The sequence below is a fragment of the Rousettus aegyptiacus genome, unplaced genomic scaffold (assembly GCF_014176215.1).
Source record: "Rousettus aegyptiacus isolate mRouAeg1 unplaced genomic scaffold, mRouAeg1.p scaffold_m13_p_12, whole genome shotgun sequence".
In the NCBI taxonomy this organism is placed as follows: Eukaryota; Metazoa; Chordata; class Mammalia; order Chiroptera; family Pteropodidae; genus Rousettus; species Rousettus aegyptiacus.
In genome coordinates, this window is record NW_023416287.1 from 78,890,419 (window position 1) to 78,911,668 (window position 21,250).

The window sequence follows — 21,250 nt, forward strand, 5'->3', positions numbered from 1 at the left end:
GTCTATAGACTGGAAGAAGGTCCTTACAAGAACCTGACCACGTTGGCATTCGGGTCTGATTTCTGGCCTATACAACTGTAAAAAATAAATTCCTATTGTTTTATAAGCCACCCATCTGTGGCGTGTGTTATAGGAGCCTGAACCAACTAAGCCAGAATTTATGCATTTATTTATTTATTTATTTGATAAACACTCAGCATCTGCTATGTGGTGCTATTCTGGGGATATAGAAGTGAATCCCTGAGATGAATCTCTGAGAAGATAGATAATTAACAGCTAAACCCATACGTATAGAATATTGTAGGGACTAAGTGTTAGGAAGAAAATTAAAGCAGGTGAGGTGGGTAGAGAGTGACTGGGACAAGGGTTGCTGGTCTCTGGGGAGTGGTTGGGAGGAGAAGCTGAGATTGGAATAGAGATCTAAAGAAAGTAGGTTTTAGCCTTTCTTCCTAAGAGCAAGTGCTAAGTCACTGAAGGATTTTAAGGAGAGAGATGGTGTGAAAGGATCAACATGGCTGTAGAGAACAAAACATGTCAGAGGAAAGAGGAGAAGCCGGGGACCAGTGAGGCAATCCCTGTAGGGAGATGCAGGCGGTACGTACCGTGTAGGTGTAGGGCAAGCGGCTGAATGAGGATGAATTTCATCATTGGAGCTGGTTCTTAATCCCATGTGGTTCTAAGTAGACAATGCTGTTTTTGAGAAAAAAAAATGTTCTGAACTGGGAGTGAGAAAAATGATTTCGAGTCTTTATCTGTTTCACCTTGAGCTACATTTCTGTTTTATACCTATAAAAAGGGGTATTGATGCCTGGATTTTCTACCTTTTATGCTTTTGTAAAGAATAGATCTATGGGAAAAAAAGACTTAAAATATGTAAAGTACTACATTGTGTAAAGGGTAAGCAGTTGTTATTCTGCCGCAGTTCGGTCGAACACTATAAATACTGTTTTTCCACTTTCGAGGATGTGCAGCTTTTTATCCTTCTGAGTTTTCAGAGTGAATACAGAGGTGATACAAAGAAACCCACTTGTAAATTATTTATATTGCGATTTAGATAGCATAGACATATGATTTAATGTTAATTGACATATTGATTGAACTTAACTGACAAAATATCTATATTTCAACAATTTCTAAACCATGGCCTGTGTAGTCCAAATTTAAGTTAAGGTATGGAGCTAAGTGTTTAGATTCATGCCCAATTATGCTGAGTTTATTCATAACCGTTTAAGAGCTCCCTTTGGAGAGTCTCAAAAAGGCCTCAAAGACAGGAAGGGAAGGAAGGTACATCTCCAGAGGTCAAGGACCCTCTAGTTTAGAATCCTTGTGCCATCCCTTTGCAGAACCTGTGGTTCAGAACTTCTCTCTACTCTGAGTCAAGAACGAAGAAGAACCTTTGTTTTATGAATATTTGCAATTAGAAAATTCATATAGCCCTTGGTGGAAAAAACAACCAATGGAATTCTTATATGTAGATGATATGAATGCATGTGAATAAAATCAGACTGCTAATTTATACTAGATGTTAGCAATCTCTAACTTACCGCTTGCTATAGGACATACACAGTTCTCATCTGTACCATGTTGTTCTGCTTATAACAGGGGTCATGTCCCTGAAGTTTTAATGGCACTCAAAAAAACTCACTTAATTTATTTGTGTGTGTGTTTTTTTTGCAATAGGTGTTCTTCTAACTCCCTCTGTCCATTTATTAAAATAAACATTTTGGACAGGTTGGTTTATTACCTTTGCAGTGAGGTTACAGTCCATGGATAGCCGACCTTTGTTGATCACTGTGTGACCAAATGAAATAAAGCACATGCATTGAAGCAGGGAATAAGATTTGAGGTTAGCGAGTTTGATGGAATCACAACCAGTAATTTAAAAATGTGACTGAATTCTTCCCACAATTAAAATCTTTCATTATGCTACTTCAAAGCTAATTTCTTTCTTGTTTTTCTGAATAGTTGCTTCCATTAATCTCACTCTAGGTAATGATGGTAATGATAGAATTATATGTAATCATTGCCTGAATTCAATATGCAACACATCAGTCCCTTTGTGCAGTGATTGTACAGCTCTCCACAATCTCTGGGTTTGGAAAGTTTCCATCATGACATTCAAAAGGCTCTGACATTTTGCATAACATCAGTCAAGACGGGTGTTCCAACTGTCCCTTGTCGTGATTGGGCAAACTCATCCATCTGGCTGGTGCCCGTGGAAGCTACGAGTGAAGGCAGGAGGGAGGCTCAGCAGGGCTTACTGTTTAGTTTCCAAAGGGCTTAAAATATTTAGGAAAAAAAAATTAAGAATAGGTACTTAGGCTGGCTAATGACACAAATCACAGTCTAAGTTGATTTATAATGTTTTTGTGCAAGGTGAATATTTATTGCAAAAATTGTATATCAGTTTTCCTAACATTTACAGCTACTGATGCTACCACTTATCATTCAGAAAGAAACAGGTTAGTGTGATTTCAATTATTTTTTTGCTATGTGGATGAAAATTTGCTTATGTTCTGAAAACAGAGTTTGTTCTAACACTCACTGTTCAATTTAGTTTGACTAAGATTCAATGCTGTCTGTATGTTCTCTCACAATAGAATTAGACGTGTGTATATCTTCTGATAATGAAATAGGCAGGTGGCTGTAAGGGACTGACTCGCTTTTATTCCATGCTTAATTTTTTCACCTTGCCTTTATTTTTTATCTCTCTATCTCAGGATAAGTATCAGGACTTTCGCGGTTTCCAGTAAATATTTACACCTTGTAATTTTACCCTGAACTTTTAATTTGATCCATTGATAATTTTTTTAAAGGATAGTGTCAGCACAAGTGTGGTATGGGTTATGGTGGAGAGGATGACAGTCACTTTGACCCCTAAGTCTGAAATGAGCTTTTTTTCATCCCTTTTAGCCACTCTTAATAGATCTTCTCTCTAGTTCTGAAACGAACCTTTGACCTATTGATATCAGCTACCTATTAGCATCTACTTGTTTTAAAGGTATTTCAGATTTACTTTAATGAAAATTGAAAACACTTGGTTTTCCCTCTCAAATTTAATCTTCCTGATTCTTACTTGTATCTGGAAACAGACACCACTATCTATTACTGGCTCGAATAAAACGATAGGAGCATTCTTGCCTCCTCTCTCTTTCTCCATCTCCCCACCCCAGCTATCGACAAGTCCTAGAAGCGTGGCCTCCAGAACATTCATTGAACCTGTTCTGACTTCTGATCTTTGCTACCTCTTTCTCCGCACCCCTGTCACCTCTCCCCTAGACGAATGAAATAATCCTATAATGATGTCTTTGACTCCATCTTTCCCTTCTGAACTCTTCTCACTTATCTTTCAAACCATAGTTAACATTGTGCCTTTTCCCGCTGTAAGTTCGGAATAACATTTTGATGCTTTAAACTGTCTTTTAAGTTCAACATGATGTATTCGGTATTACTCTTCTATTCCATCTTGTTCTCTTCTCCCCCTTTTTTACTATTCTCCAGTCACATTTTTTGATGTCTTTTTATATCTTTTATTAAATTTATTGGGGTGACATTGGTTAGTAAAATTATATAGGTTTCAAGTATACAGTTCTATAACACATCATCTGTACATTGCATTGTGCCCACCATCCAAAGTCAAATCTTCTGTCATTATATATTTGACCCCCTTTATCCTTTCTCCTTGTTCCCATTCCCCTTTCAACTGCCCTTTTATGAACACCTCAGTGTTGTTCTTACCTTAGGGCCTTTTCTCTGTCTTCTGGATTATCAGAGAGGGCTTCCCTGATCCCAAGTCACCTTCTGTCATACCACCTTATGTAAATTTTCTGCAGAGCTTTCTTTTTTCTCAATTGATTTACGTCTTGACTTTCTTCTTCCACTAGAGTGTGAGCTCCATGAGAATAGGGACCTGATTTCTCATGTTTACTATTTACGACCACGATATAGAAATCTGCCTGGCACACAGAACAAGCCCAGTAAATATTTGCAGAATAAATGGATGAACAAATGAAGTACTAATAAATTGGAAAAAGTCCCTGCACTCACATCCACAAAGTGCTCCCCCTTTTGGAAAAAGATCATAGACGTACATGGATAGCTACTGAAAATACAAAGTCACTCATTACATTAGAAAGCTGCCGAAATGGGGTAGACACAGCCCAAGCCTTCTCCTCAAGGGCTGTCTAAGAGTGCCTCTGGCAGCATCAACACTGGAGAAAACCCTGCCTTAATCCGAAGGGATACAGGCCATTCCACTGTGACCCACGCCCAGGATGTCTTTGCTCTCAGTATTGACAATGTCATTCAACTTAGCTACTCCTCAAATCGTAGGAATTTTTTTACTGAGGCTTCCTCTGACATTCTCTTTTACTTTCTTCAGAACATGATGGCGTTGGGTGCTATTCTTTTCATTTCTTTCCTGATTGTCAGATTGCATTCACTCCTTTAGATTTTTCAGCCAACTGGCTACATCTCATGGCTACTTGGCCTGAAATATAATAGGGGATTTTTACATCTCTTGCCAGTATCTCTTCTATGTCGGCCTGCCTCTGTTCCAATAGAACTTTGTACAAACTACTCATAACATGTCGAGTCTGAGCTTTAAACAGATTTTCCTATTTTGGGGTACTGCTCAATTCTCTTTTCTTATGAAGGAAATACAATAGTAACTGAGAGTGTCTGGATAGTCCAATTGAGATGTGAGATAATAGAAAATCTGTATGTTGGTCTCTGCCCTTTGTTGGTGGCTTAGACCTAGAACCATTGTAATTTCCTAAGAGATGGGAACACCAGGAGCTTCTTTTGTTGTAATATTTGGTCTTTGACCTCAGTTTATGATACATAATTCCTAAATCCCTTGGAGTTTCTTGAGTGATAGGAGTATCTTTTGTTCTAAAAAAAGTGACTCTTGCTGGGCTCCTGCATGAAGGCTGGTCACTAAAAGACCAAGCCGTGATTGGAAGCTTGGAATTCTCATCCCCACCCCATATTCTCCAGGGAGAGGAGATGAGCTGGAAATGGAGTTAATGATCCATCATGCCAATGTGATGAAGCCTCCATAAAAATCCCAAAAGTATGGGGTTCAGAGAGCTTCCAGAGTGTGTGAGCACGTGGAGGTGCTAGGGCAGTGGCATGCTCGGGAAGAGCGTGGAAGCTCTGTGCACCCTTTCCCACCCCTTGTCCTGTGTATTTCTTCCATCTGACCATTCCTGAGTTATATCATTTTATAATAAACTGGTAATCTAGGAGGTAAACCACTTTCCTGAGTTCTTTGAGACACTATAGCAAATTAATCAAACCTCAGGAGGATGTCATGGGAACTGCTGATTTATAGCCATTCGGAGAGAAGCACAGGTAACAACCCTCAGAGTTGTGGTTGATGTCTCAAGGGCAGGGCAGGAGGAGGCAGCAGTGTCATGGAACTGAGCCCTTACCTGTGGAATCTGGTGCTCCATCCAAGTAGGGTTAGTATTACAATTGAGTTAAACTGTTGAACACCTGGCTGGTGTCACAGAGAATTGCTTGGCATGGGAAAAACCTCTACACGTTGGTGACCAGAAGTGTCAGAAGTATTCTGTGTGAGTGGTAATGGAGAGACACATAGCAAGAGTGAGTTTTCCCAAACAGGATGTTTGGAAATGTTCAGGATGGAGGTGATACCACCTTTACTTTGTGAGCCTACATTTCTCAAAACAGTGTCCAAAACCCAGAAACACCTAATTAAGATTCCAGAGGAGAATCTTATCAGGACTCATAAGGTCTAGAGCCCCATTAGATCAGCAAGTTATCACCACAGGTCAGCCTTTCCTCTTTCCTGGCAACTGTGTAAGAGTTTCTTGGCTGGAACAAATGCTTGCAACATGATCCATGAGCATCTTTGTACATCATGCTCAGGATGCTGTAGTCTCTGTGTCGCGAATTTCAGAGGATTCTGACCGCTGTTTGGGGCAGCCAAGGTCCTAGTACCAATCTTCTTCCTCCCTGAGAATTCTCCTTGATCATATTTTTTTTTTTTTTTTTTTTTTGCAAATTCTCTGATCCTTTTCTATAATTTCTCATATAGAACATGAGAGTTTGGACTAATCATGGCATCTGACTCAATGCCATTCTTGCCATCATCCCCCAGAACATGGATCACTTTTTCCTCTCTGTGTAATTTAATTTTCTTCCAAGATTCTTTCCTATGGTGGATCACTCATCAGCTCAACCACCATTTTCTTTTACTCTTCTTAACCGAAGACCGTAATTGGTCTAGATCAGGACTCATGTCTGCTAACCCTCAGCCCAGCAACTTTTCTCTTTAAATGAATCTACTGCTCAAAGCTATTCTAAAAATTGAGTCTAAAATATACTTCAATTTAATCTGATTTGCTCAAGCAATATGGAGATAGCTTGAATTTCTCTCTTAGGATATTAGCTAAATATTTTTAAAGTATGTGGATGTTTTTCAAATTAGCTTAGGTAACATATATACATACCAATTAGAAATTCAATCTAAGACTATTTCTCAACACTATGGGCGATTGGCAAGCAGAATAAAAAAAAATAGTTCTAAAATGCAAAGCTAAATATTATTACTAAAGTGTTTCATGGGAATTGACAGTGACACCTACAATCTAAATGGCTTTAGAAATCTAGAGTCCACAGGCATTGTGGGTGGGACACAGAGGTCCAGTGTTGAAACATATGACTGTTTAAACGAAGCCTGGCAATCCAGAATAACAGTGGATTATTGCAGGCGACAACAAACAAAAACTGGTAAAAACTAGAGAAAAATGCTTTTATTTTCGTGACTCTTCATTTGTCTTTAGCCATTCATCTTTCTCAGCTGTTCTTCACTGTAAGAGTCTGTGACCTAAGGCTGTTTCATGACCCATTGAAATCTGAGGGAACCATTGGTCGAAATGTGCCCACCGTTTCCTCGACTCTGCTGTCAGATGTGGCCATCCACGGGACCTTTGTTTATTAAAGAAGGTTTTGAAAATGTCACCGATTTTTTTTTTTTTTTTTTTTTGGTGTATTGGATGATTAACTATAAGGTTTTTTCCCCCTCAGGTCAATACAATGTCAACATTTCTTAAAGAAATATTTACTGAAAAGAACAGAAGTGGTGTTGGCACAGCTAATGCCAGCTAGGGCCTGAGCCAGGTGGCTCAGATGCACCATTGTAATCTTCCCAGCAACTCTGAAAAGCAAATAGGAATATCCTCATTGTATGGATAAGAAAAATGGAAGCTTAGAGTAATTGTAATTTGCCAGATGGTAATATTAGAATTCGATTTAATCAGATCTGTCTTACTCTAAAGCAGAATTATTTCCCCAACACTTTAGGCTGTTTCAGTTCTTCTATCTAAAGAATGATACAAATAATAGTAGCTCTTTTGTATAGTTTTGAAAAAAATATGGAATATTTAGCATTCCAGTTGTTAAGCTTCCACACTAACCAATAGTGACTTACTAATCTCTCCAATAAATCCTAAGTAAAGAAAATATTAAGGCACTGCGCATTTATTTTGATTAAAATAATTTATGTAAATTTTAATTCAAATTAGACTCAGCCTTGGGCACCTAGAATATTAATTCAAGAACTAGTCTTATGAGTTCAGATTCAAATGCACAGAGCTTTGGTCAAGGACATTCAAGCAAACACTTTATCATTATTAATCATCAATTGGCAAGCATTTATTGAGTACCTTCTAAGCAGTGGGGAGGGGCTTGAACTTTAAAGAAATTGCCATCTGTCATGGCAATATAACTAAATCACTTGGAGCAATTTGGGAAAGAAGCAAGATAGTTAATAATTAAGTGCTAATTTGCTATAGAAAGAAGCACAAGATTATCGAAAGCACCGGCACTCACTGAAAATTTCGTGGAAGGCATTCCACTTTGGGTAGCCTTCAAAAACTATAGAGAAACTTCGGGTAAATTGAGAAGCATTAAGGAACTCACAGGCAATGAGTCCTCGGATTTGTATTGTGGAGTAGTGAATGAGTTTGTATAAATTTATGTGTCAGATGCCAGAGAATGCTTAAAATGTGTGTTGTCAGTCCTTTTGTAAACAGTAAGGCATGTCTCTTCCTCACCGGCTATCTGAAGTACAGTGCCTGGCATATCGTAGGGACATGATAAACACATTGTGACTCTTCACTATGAGAAGAAGTCCGAGGCGTCTGGATGCGAAAATATATTTCCTACTGTGGATCGGAATAGGAAATTGAAAATATAAATTAGGAAATATGAAAACAAATTGCATATACTTGCTGATTTTATTGATAAAGTATCATTTTGCTGCGAAGATTCTGTTGATTTGGGGTAAAAGTTTATTCAGTCACTTACGTGTACATAATAGTGGCCATGGGGGCAGAACGAGCAGCAATTGGATAATTCTAATTGCTTCGGACTTCTTTGTACGTCATCTTTTCCGAATCAAAGGTTGATTGGTCTGCATTTACATTCCTGAACACACTTTAACAAAAGTAAAGTCTGTGTTGACTAGGAGAAGAAAAAAGGCCCCGAGTGAAAGTAAATTAAAGATAAATGCGACATATCCGGTATCCGGTTAGTCAGTCGTTGGGGTAGCCAGCCTCCAAGGTGGCTCTCCCTGATGGCTGCCTCCTGGTATTCACACTCTTACATGATTCCTTCATGTCGAGTATGAGCTGGACCTTATGACTCACTTCTAATGAATGAAGTGAAACAAAAAATGATAGTGTGCCACTTGGAGATTAGGTCATAAAAGTGGTATTTCTCTCTCTCCCCCTCCCCCCATCTCTGGAGTCACTCCGAGGGACTCCAGTTGCCATGTTGTGAGCTGCTTTACACATTGACCCAAATGGCAAGGAACTGAGGCTCGCTGCCAACAGCCATGCGAGTGAACTTGAAAACAGATTTTCTATCCCATTCGAGCCTTTAGATAAGTGTAGCCCCAGCTGATACCTTGAGTGCAGCCTCCTGAGAGACCCTGAACCAGAAATACTGGACCAAGCCATTCTCAGATTCCTGACTCTCATAAACCGTGTGAGAAATGTTGCCTTAAGTTAGTCAAGATATCTGAGAACGCCGTGCGAAAGGGGTTGAAGGCTTTGGGGATATAGATGTAAGACTTGGTTTCTGCTCTTAAGGCCTTAGCAATTGAGTGCAGAAAGTAACGTGTACAAAAACCTACCAACATGAGGCAGTAAGGTGAGGGTTGACGGAGCAGCAAAGGCTTCATGGCAGAGGTGGCGTTTGATTTGGGTTTTGATGGGTGAGCATGCTTTTTTATATACATGAAAACCTTGAGGAGATCTTGCATAAACTGTTCTACCTTGTGATGAGATTGACACAATTGTGGAAATGGGTTCTGGAAATTGAAAAATCAAATTAATAATAATTTTAAGAAAAATACTAAAGTACATTTCTCTTTTGATTTTAACGCTATTTCCTTACACAGGAATTCATTTGATCCCCACAAGTACCAAGTGAGATGGGCAGAGCTGTCATTATTGAACCCATTTTATCAGCAGGGAAGCTAAGATTCAGAGGGACTTGGTTTTGTGCTCAAGGTCACACAGGTAGTTCAGTGGCAGAGATAAAGCTTAGGCTCTTTGAAAACAAGTAAAACATATCAATCAACATATACAATGAAATAACCTCAGTTAATAAAGAACGCTGCTAGAAAGGGTCAGAGGAAAGTAAAATCACTTCTGTAGAAATTTTTTTAAAAAATGCATGATGTGAATGGTGCATTAGTCAGAAAGGCTGGCGGTTGTCTCCCAAGAGGCTTCTCAGGGAGGTGAATTTACCAGTGTCAGGAGTGAGGTGTTCAGCTTTGAAAGCTCTCAGACCTGAACTTAGCTGGCACACAAGCAGGTCTGTTTCTCAAGGGGATATCTGCATCAGCGAGGTGTGCAGGCAGATTTATTAATTTGCAAGGAGAAACAGCACTACCGTGCGCCTCCGAATACCCTGTTGGCATCACTAAGCACTTTCGTTCCTTGTCGGTAGGCATTCGTGGGGAGCTCCCTTATAATAAAAGTGGTTGATTGTTGATCCCATCGTCTTGGGAAGAAGAGAGTTGGTTAGATGAACTTATGGGGTGTTCTTTGGCTCGGGATGGGAGTGGGGAGATTGGGGCACTTTTTTCTCTTTAGAGATCATCTCGCCAGCCCCCTGGCCAAGATTTACTTATTCCCCAATAGAAACGTACTTCTGTCATTCTTTTAGTTTCCTAGGGCCGGCCTTCCAAAATACCAAAAACTGAGTGGCTTAAAAATATATATATATATTTATTTTCTCACAGTTCTCAAAGTTAGAAATATGAAGTAAAGGCACCAGCAAGGCCACGTTCCCTCTAAAGTCTCTAGAAAAGAATTCTTTCTCACTTCTCCTAGACTCTGATGATGCCCAGCCATCGCTGGCATTCTTTGGTTTGTAACTGTGCCACTCTGATCTCTGACTCCACAGTTACAGAGTCTCTTTTTACTCATTTTATAAGAACAGCAGTCACTGGATTCAGGCTCCCCTCCCCTGCCCCGTACCCCCCCAGCATCTAGCATGACCTCATCATAACCCAATTACATCTATAGAGACTCCATTTCCAGATAAGGTTACATTCGCAAGTACCAGAGATGAGGATTTTGACATATCATTTTGGGGAACACAACCCACTACACCCTCTTTTTCCTACTTCTGCTAGTGACCAACCTCACTACAACCCTATCCAAACAGATTGTTTGTACACTCAAGTGGCTTTCTGCCTCGTTAAGGTGTTCCTGCGTATAACCGAACTCACCTTTTACATCAGTTACTTTAGGGAGAAGAACAGGAAGGGGTGGCAGAAGGCACACATTTTTCTTTAAAAGTATCCAAATAATAATGCTTGTGGGCTGGGCTTAGTTACCCTCAACCAGACAGTAGAGTGTGGAAAGGAGAAAGTTAGTAAAAACTTTCTTAACCAACTGGTCAAGGAAAATATCACCAGTAAAAACTCATGTTAACAGTATGTACCCCTGATGTGATGAAGAGGGAGCTTCGCCTCTATGGTATTCTTCTCTAAACCCATATCCTGAGGGTAATTATGAGAAATACATCAGACGAATCCAAACTGAGGGGCATTCTACAAAAACCTGATCACTGCTCCTCAAGACTGTCACAGTCTTGGAAAAGAAAGATGGAAAAGCAATCACAGACTAGCCGAGACTTGGAAGCATGGCAGTTAAATGCAACGTGGGGTTCTCACTTCGGTCCGGATGTGGGAGAAGGACATGAATGTAAAAACTGGTGAAATCACCAGTAGTAAAAGAAAAAGGAAATAATCAAATGATTCAATCCTTTCTAGCTGAGGAATTTTTTAATGTTATAGAAGTGAGGTCAGCTAAGGAGACATCTTAGAGCAGGTATTAAACTTAAGATCTCACTGTTATTTTTTTCTCATTTCTATTTTTTAAATGCTCTTCCAATATGCTTTCTTTCCATTCTTAGAGAGTTGAAGAGGGCTTTGCTGTAGATAAGGGGACACAAGACACACGATGAGGATGAGAGAAGGCTGAGCTGAGTAGAGGATGGTACTCAGTGGGTCTCAGGGGAATCACCTAGCCCTGACTACCTACAGGCCTGTGACCTGGGACAAGTCACATTTCTATGCCTCAATTTCTTTGTAAACTGAGACATTAGAAGACATCTAACTTTCCAATTATAACATATGATTCTAGCTCTCTATATGGACAAGTGGTATAGGTCTGAGAAGTAGTGTAATTCCTGGAGCAGATTAATGTTGTTATTCCACACACCTCAGTAACACCTGCTGGGAGGATCAAAGGGCACCTCCCTGAGGTGGGCAGGTTAGAAAATCAGTTCTCTGGGAGAGAAAACCACGTAGCCTCGGCTTGCACATGAGTCGTAAACTTGGATAAGGCAGGTTGAAAGGAATGACTTCCTCGGGTCTGTTTTGTGCCTCCTCCTCGTCTTTCAGGCATTGCCTAGCATAGTTCTGACACTGCCATAAATTAATTATGACATCTTAAGCAAATTACTTAACCTCCATGAGCCTCGATTTCTTCAGTTATAAAATGGGGATTAAAAAGAACTACTTTGCATTGCTGTATGAGAGTGAATTGAGCAGATCCCGTTCCAAGACTGCAATTTGTTATGTAATTATTTAGGTGGATAATGTTTGGACTTTTCCGACCTCCTGATACTCATCAAGTATGAAATGACAGTGGACCATTTGTGGCGAATGGGAGAGGGGATCGAAAGAGCAGAGTCCTGGCTCCTTACACCTTTGAAAAAAAAACCTCAATTATATCAAGAGGGTGGGTTTAATTTCCTAATATGAACTTAAAAGATTTGGAGAAATTGTTTTAAAGTAGCAGTTTGCTGCACATGACTTATGGTTATATTCGTAAGTCAGCAACGCGAGAGTCACTGGTGGGTTTTCTCCTGGGGGTACTTAAGCATCAGGAGAGAAGCACACGCATGGGGAAAGCCAGCATTCGATGAGAGCCTAGTGGAAGATTGATAACTTGGGAACATCTTCAGCGTGTGTGGATGTGAGTTAAATAAGTTTTCAAGAAAGGTTCTTCTCTGGCTGAGGCTTTACGCTGGAATGTGCTCTGATTTTATTGTAAATTAGATTTTCGGTCCTAGGCTGCTCAATTTTTCCCTCTGTGCACCTGCCCTTGTCTTTGTGGCCACGGGAAGGGAGGGATCAGCTGCAGGGTGCCCCTGGGACATGAGCTTCTGGCAGGACAGCTGGTCCCAGGAAGGCTCAGGCTCCATTTACATATTTAAAAAAAAAACCATATTTTAAAAAGGAATTGAAAATGGGATTATTTCCCTAGGATTCAGAAGTCAGAAATATTCCCCGGAGACAGTTAAATGAATATGCCTTCCATATAATATTGGGTTTTACATACTCCATTTTAATATTTTGAAGTTCTTTCCTTTTTCTTATGATACCAGATCATTTGATGCTCATTAGGTGTTATTAGTATGCTCTTATGCAGGAGGAAACTGAGTCACAGAGACTTTAATTTGCCCAAGATAGTGACAGAGACAAGAGCCCTCCTGGGTCCTTCATTCCCTAATTGGATAGCTCATCCTGTACCACCAGAGCGACCGCATAATTGTCAGATAAGAAATAGAAAACCATCATTATTAGAGCAGTCGTATAACCATGGTTGCTAATACAGAAAACTTCTTGATTGTGTGTGTGTGTGTGTCTTTGTATCTATTGCCTTTTACAGAGAAGTTTTCATCCCTAAGTTTATAAATCAGCATTTAAATGTTCTTGATAAGAATCTTTAAAAAATACAAACATACGGAAATGCTTTCTTGTGTTTCATAGATGATGTGTTTTTAACAAATTGAAAGCAAGTTCTCCACCAGCAAAAAGATTATGACTTGCTTTGTTGTGATGTTTGTTGTATTGTGGTGATTTGGAAACTCCCCCCTCTCCTGTGATACCTCCGAGGTATGCCTGTTCTTCATATATTTCTAAGTGGAAATATTCTGACTTTACTAAACATTTTTGCTCAGGTCAAAATACCACGGAATAGAGTAATTAAGAACCTCTTCTATCTACACAGTAAAACCCACATTCCTCTCCTTCAGCTGTTACAAACTGCCTTTTTAATGTGTTCTTATCACATCCCCTTATCCCAGGGGGTTACGTCTCATCCCTGACTAAGTAGCAGATTCCTGGCCACACCCCACACTTATGGAATTAGAAAATCATAGAATCTTAACTTTCACCAAGCTCCCCGAGTTATTTCTAATGCAGCGAGCCCATGAGTTGGCGTTTGTGGACCCGGTCAGTCCCATGCTATCTGCTTCACTCTAATACTCCATTTGTAGGCCCTCATCACTTGTTGTCATCTTTCTGCTTGATTCTATCTCCCAAAATACTTTTATTTCATGATCCAGGTCAAAGTGACCTGTTTATCATGAAGCTTTGGCTAATTCCTTCCATTGCAATGAAGTCTTCCTCTTTCCCACCTTAGAATATATTTGGGCTTCTGTTCAGCTCTTGTTGCTTGTCTGTGTCTCATCCTTCCAGAGAGAAAATGTAGGCTCGGTCCCCAATGCCACAGTGGCCCGTAGTTCCCAGCGAGTGCCGAATCTGTTGTATGGGCAGCTTCAGAACACAGACTGATGTTATTTTATTCTGGAGATAGAATAAGATTACTTAGTTTTTTCTGTTTCACCCTTGGTCTTAGAGTTTTGGATTACTTATCCGGGATTCCACTTGGCTCTATCACTCTGCTCTAGTTGTCCAGTTAAGCTCGAGCTACTATCCAACAGCCTAGATTTTTATATTAAATTTGTTAAGGCAACATTAGTTATTAACATTATATACATTTCAGATGCATGACATTATAATTTGACATCGGTCTACTCTCTTGCTTGCTCACCACCGGAAGGCTAGTTTTTTGTTTTGTTTTGTTTTGTTTGTTTGTTTTGTTTTGTATTTGACTCCTTTTATCCACTCACATCCCCCTCCCTCCTTTCCCTTCTGGTAACCACTGTTCTGTTATCTGTATCTATGAATTTTTGTTTGTTTTCTTAGTTCACTTGTTACTTTTTGTTTTTGATTGAAGTTCAGTTTTTGATTGAGGAGGAGACGTGAAGGAAGAAGAATAAATTGTATCTGTTAAGGAATTCTCTTCACAGTTGCCTTGTTTAGATCAAAGAGGACTGGAAAGTGGGATGGAAAGAGTTCAGAGTTTTCCTGCATAATCTCATTGTTAGATATATGTATATAATTTTTGAAAACCATATTTATTGAAATTTGACAACTCTTTAAATTACATGTGTTAATATCCTTTAGTTTGTGCATTTATTAAGAACTGGCATTTTTTTTTTGTTTTTTATTTGTTTGAAGCTTTTATCCAAATGTACCTTCATGTTGCCAGCAATATAGTCATTTAATGTTCAGAATAAGAATTTTGAGTACAAGGTTTAAAAGTATTTAGAGATAAGTGCATTGTTAAATAGAGAAGTTGCAAATGCCATACTACTAAACATAAAATTGAATGTGAAATATAATCGTTGATCCAAGAGATTCCATTGAAGAACAGCTGCGTAAGCCTTCTGGAAGACATTTTTAGAAGTATGATTGAGAATCTATTTTGGATGTAACAGGCACCTTCTTATATTTTCCTTTATTTTTTTTTAATTATCATTAAAGGGTATCATCTGCTCTCAGTTTTGAGTTTAATTTGAATTCTCACTCTTTCAATAAGGTCACCTATCTTACTCAGCTCTGTGAAATTGAATCTAATTTTGGAATAAAGGTAGAACTCAAGTTCTAGGTACTACTCATCAAGTTTAAGAAGGCATTCATTGAATTGGATGTCTTACATGCTATCACTTAACTTCTACTACCAAGAAATGATCCCTTTCATCCAATGAACTCCGTTAGGAAGTAATAAAGCAGCTAGAAATTAAGAACGAAGATCAGCTGAGTGGTAGCAGGCATCCCTGAGCGGCAACAAGCCATGCATGACTCCAACTGTAGCCCTAGTGGATTCGTGCATCATTCTCAAAGCACAAAACAAGACAGAATCTTTACAGTTTTTTTCTTTAGATGGATTTTAGCAAAGCTCTCTCCAAATCCCAAGCACAAATAGACATTTGAAAAATACCTATTCTAGGAAATGAGTACATTTCCTTATGCTCTGATGCCAACCAAATGATTCAAAGTCCTTCAATTTAGTTACGACAGACCACTTTTGAGCAATCTGAAGTGCTTTCAGTGTTCAAAAAGACCCGACATTTGTAGTTTACCCAGAAATGTGAGCTTCTTGGAAATCGTTTGCTGTGATTCTCTTTCATTCTTTAACTTTGGAAAGTATATTAATTTATTTCTGCCTCACTAAAGAATGTGTCTGCATCAAAGCTGACCCACTGCAAGAAGGAATACCCAATGGGGAGAAGAAATTACAGAGATTTTTTCCCCCTCTCCTTCTTCTCCAACTCCTCCTCCTCCTTTAAAAAAAAAAAAATTAGTGAGAGCCCCAACTCTCTCTGAGTACCTTGATAATCAGATAATGGTTTACAGAACTGGTCCTTTTTTCCAACTCTACTGGCAATTCTTGCTCCCTCTTGTTCTACCAAGCTCCCCAAGGTTCTTGAAAATATAGAGCATCAACTATGTGAAAGATGAGGGTCTTAAAAAGGATCCTTTCCAGAGCATGAATAATATAGTAACGTTACCATCCTTAGGATGAGATCAAATCATGTGGAGTGGAGTTACTTACATGTGCTTAGATAAAAGAATGAATAAATGACTGAATGAATATGTGTGTTCTTCCCCACAGATTAACTACAAAGGGAAAACGAGTTCACAGAATTACAACACAGTATGAATAAAATCTTCCATGTAAATATGGAATGAGGAAATGTCAGTTCCAAAACTTGATGAGGAGGGCAGGGTGTGAGTGAGATTTATAGGCTATCTTTACAGCTGTGATCCTCAGAACTCTGAGAGTACAAGCTGCCCGGAACTGTCCCCCGGGAGCCTACTCCTGAACCAATGGTATAGCCATCAGGCTAAGAATGGCTTCGTGCTGGGATATCATTTGGAAATTCCATGTGGCCATGCATTTTACCATAGCATCTGAGGTGGTTTGTTCAGTAATTTTATCTGTGACAGCTGAGGAGACTGTATCTGGGTCCTACCCTCTCCCACACCCAAGGTTTGACTGTGATGACAGCAGTGATGACAAGTCAGATGGTATCACTATAATTATCCAAGCAACTTTAGGAGGAAGAACTGTAAAGTAATTGTTACTCGTCTTCAGATATTTTTGATCATTCATGAATCTGCTAATCAGAATGTCAGTGGTTTAGGGAAAATGACAAATGAAACATAGCCTTTTTGTTGCTGAATTGCTTAAATGCTGTGATCAGACTCGATGGCAGAGGTAGTCGTGTGTGAAAGATAAGGAAGAAAGGCATCCTGATGTTTGAGGCAGTAGAAAAGTTCAGCTTTTTTAAACATTTGCTGTTTGCTGTCATGATTTGATTAGGGTGCTGTTACTTGCTTTTCTCTGATTTGGAATTCAGCAGACATGCTCTAGTGCCATGTCCCCAAGTCTATCATTTTTTTTTTAAGTAACAGCTTTATTGAGATATAATTCACATACCATACAATTCATCTGTTTAACAAATACAATTCAGTGCTTTTTAGTAGATTCACAGAGTTGTGTTAATTCTGTCCTTGAAGTATCTGCAGCACTTCAGATAAGTTTGTGAGTCTGAGTCCCTGCATGGGTAAATTAGGAGTTGCGTGATGTATTTTCCAGTCTTCCTTTGAGTGATGAGTCTATAATTTCAAGCCTTACAAGTAATCTGTTTATGTGAAAAGAACACACTGCATCAAATACTGTTTTAGAATCTCTCTCTCTCTCTCTCTCTCTCTCACTGTCACTCTCTTACACACACACACACACACACACACACACACACACACACACACTCCTTTCCTCCATAGTCTCCAAAGCAAATTTCCCCCTGTTATTTCACATCCACTTTAAGTCTCACCTTCTTTAATTTGTGCCTGAACTTTTTCCCTAAAGGTCTCTTCTCATTACTGCTGCATTTTTTTCTATCATGTAAAAGATGGCCTCATAGATATGGACCACCTAATATAGTTTTATAGGAATATATATATTTCTGAGCAATAACATAAACTTATTTTTTTCTATCCTACACATCACTTTCTACCCCAGCCCAATGAATAATGGCTGAGTCTCTCCTATGCAATTACCCAGAAATATTTTTGGTATCTTAAACTGTAGGTGAGTTCTTGTGTCAACTGCCAGAGTCACCTTACAAAGGCTCAAATATTTTGAAAATGGAAACACTTTAGAAATGGCCGGGGCAGAGAATAACTATGGTGATCACAGCTGTGTACCTTCCAGTACAAGCATCATTACCCTGAGTAGTACATGATATTGATTGGCATTACAAGTGCACAATTACATATTGCTCCAATGGGAATTAATAACTAAACCTATACAAAGCTCTGTATAGTAAACATATTATCATGGTATTGTTCATTGGCCATGTGAGTTTTATCTATGATAGCCTCTGATCAATGACTAACATTGGGAGATTTTCTAGGTAAGCAACATAGGGTGGCTTCTGATAAAGACTTATTTAATGTAATAGATGGCAGAAATCCATTTTTCAATACAAACAGGTACATTTGTATTGTATTAAAAATATTTCCAAATGTTTTCACCTTCACTTCCCTAATATAGTTAGATATTTCCTTTTCATTTTTTTAGTTTTACATAGCCTAGTGCTTCTTCTTCTTCACTATCTAGCTACAGTAGCCTTGATACTTGAAATGTTACCTATCCTGAAAGAGTGTAGCAATAACAACTCAGAAAATGGTTATGTTTTCTTTAACTGTGCTAAAAGGCCATAGCCCAGAGCATCCTTCTCTGCAAGCTCAATGGGCAACTGTCAGCCTATGGAAATACACACATAAGCTGTGGGAGTTTCCTTCCTCCTACCCAGTAGACAGTATAATAAAAGTGTAGATGCTGCAGTAAACTATGGTGATGCGATGTGTGATGAAGCGGATTTTCCCTCTTCATGCCAGATTACACGTTTTCTTTTAGGAAGGAGAGAAGAGACTGATATTCATAAAATGTTTCTAAGACTAATGCCTTTTACACATCTCAATTCCATATGAAGAAACAGTGCCCTTTCTGAATGGTTGCTGCTCATGCTCTTGGTTCCCAATAGCACAAGATACAAAATTATCGTATAACCCTTATTATTTTTGGATCTTTATTATCTCTTCCTGATTTCTGCTTCTCCAGCTCAATCCATCACCCTTTCTTTGATGTTCCTGCCCTGCTGCCATACACACGCCAGGCTCAGTTGTAGTTTTCTACTGGCCTCTTCTTCCCTCTCCCAAATCTTTTGGGAATTTCACTACAGCCCACATGCAGCCTTATCATCCTCACTCTCACTTTAATCATAGACCATCTAGAAACAAGGCCAAAGATCAAGTACCTTGATCTTTGCAAGTCCAGCAACTATCTCTATACACCCTTGAGTATGGTTGGTTTCTTATATGTTCCAGTTTTTTCCGCATTGGACCTATTTATGCTTGTTGTCAGGACATTGTTAATTCTCAAGCATTATGTTTTCCGTCATATTTCTGTTTATCAATCTTATCATTTTTGAGCAGTGGAGTCCCTCTTTATATGTATAGGTACATATATATATACACACACACATATATACATATTACATATATATATGCATATACATATATAACCTTATATTTATATTTTGTATGAGGATTATACGTGTATTTCCTTTCCATCCAGACTAATCCCGGTATGGCATACTTCAGCCCCTTCTTGCTCTCACCCTAAAAATCTTTCTCCTTTGGCCCTCTGGGGCATTTATATTTCAAATTATCATTCTTTGGTCAAACCAACCATCTGCTTTCTAGGGTCAATATTCTGCCTTCCAGAGACATTCGGCTGTTTGTCTGGATTTTTGCTACTACAAACATGGTCTCCATTTTTCTTGGGCTTCCATGTTACTGGACCATGCATTTACATGACATTGATCATTTTCAGCTCCCATTTCTGTTAGCAGCTATTTTATTTCAAAGGGACTTATTACCTTTATATATATATATATATATATATATTAAAAACTGAGGTTCTTGGTGGTAAGCTATTTTATCTACCTATCTCCATACATTCACACTTCTATAAGTTACCATCCACCTTCACTGTCTTGCCTCCAGGATTGTAGGAAGAGCTTTTCTTTCTCCAATTCAAGGCAAATTGTTCTCACTATGCCCTTCTCTTCTTTTCTGAAATGTTCCATCAGTTATTCAGATTTTCCTTAATCTCTTTAATTTCTAATGTCTCATTGTTTATAGGTTTTTTCCCCCGCAGACTTTACATATGTCACTCCCATTTAAAAACAAAACAGAAGAAAAATGGAATCCCACCCTCTGGCCCCAGAGGCCCCAGACTCTCCTTTATTTACTGCTTCATCTCCAAACTCTCTTTTTTTCTTCAAACACAGAAAAATCTACCCTTTTTTATCCTTGTAATTTGATGTCTTTATAACCCTACTGATTCTATTCTAGAAAACGTCATTAATGATCTTTTAATTGTCAAATCTGATGCTCTCTTCACTGACCACATCCTACAGGCTGTTTAATGACATCTTACAACATTGACTTATCTGTGTTTAGATTTCTAATATGAAAATGCCTTTTTTTCAAAAAACCCTCTTCATTCTCCTTGGAACTGTACACAAAATTATCAGAGTGAACAGTTTGAGCATCAAAGGATGAGTAAATGAAAAGGGACTGCAGAATGGCTGAAGGAAATGTATGTGGAAGTGAGGGTTGGATTTTACGGGTTTTATCATTTGTTTTCACACTGCCTCCTCTAATGTCTTTTTATCATGTAAGGTCAGTATAGTACCTTAAGATTATGATCAAGACTTCTTTTTGGAAAATGCGTTCAGATGATACAACTTGTTTTGAAACTAAAAGGAAATGCAATCAAATGGAAGAAAAACCTAGACAGATAAAAGAATGACCAACAAAAGCTTCTCTGTTTCTCAAGTTTAGATTATGGACAGTGATAGAAAGTTACCACACAGGGTCCAGGTGTGGTTGGATCCAGGTGACCTAACAGTCTCTCCCATTGCCCACTTCCCAGTGTAAGCTTTATAATCAAGGAACTGTATGGTAAATCGTCAATCTGTATTCTTGTACTGGATGTAAGATAAAGGCACAGTAAGTCTTCACTTAACATCATCGATAGGTTCTTTGACTTTTAAGTGAAACTACATATAACAAAACCAATTGTTCCCTAGTCTAATTGAGAGAAACAAGAGTTAGCATCTTATCAATTTTATAAGGAAACAGCAAATCATGCTATCTGAGGACAGGCTTTAGCTCTATGCCATTAGATAAGTTTCCTGTTGTTTGAGTCCTCTTATAATGCTAATATTCTATGATTTTATAAAAGTAGGTCCAAAGTAGTTCACAGGAATGAAAGAGCTCTATAAATGTAACATTAGATCATTTTGTGCATCTGTTAAGGTGCACATTAACTTTCAACCCTTGTCCATGATAAAATTCAAAAGTAATAATTATTTATTATCTGACATTGAAGGAAAACATTTTGTTCTCACGACAGTTTTTTATCTGCTCTGTGCCCTTATAACATGGATAACTCAGTTGTTAAAAAACAAAATGGTGATCACT

General features: G+C 38.7%; 1 protein-coding gene across 3 annotated transcripts in view; it reads left to right on the forward strand.

The window, feature by feature from the left end:
• DCC (DCC netrin 1 receptor) overlaps positions 1-21,250 on the forward strand; it is a 1,187,310-nt gene that overhangs the window by 504,174 nt on the left and 661,886 nt on the right. The window lies entirely within an intron of this gene.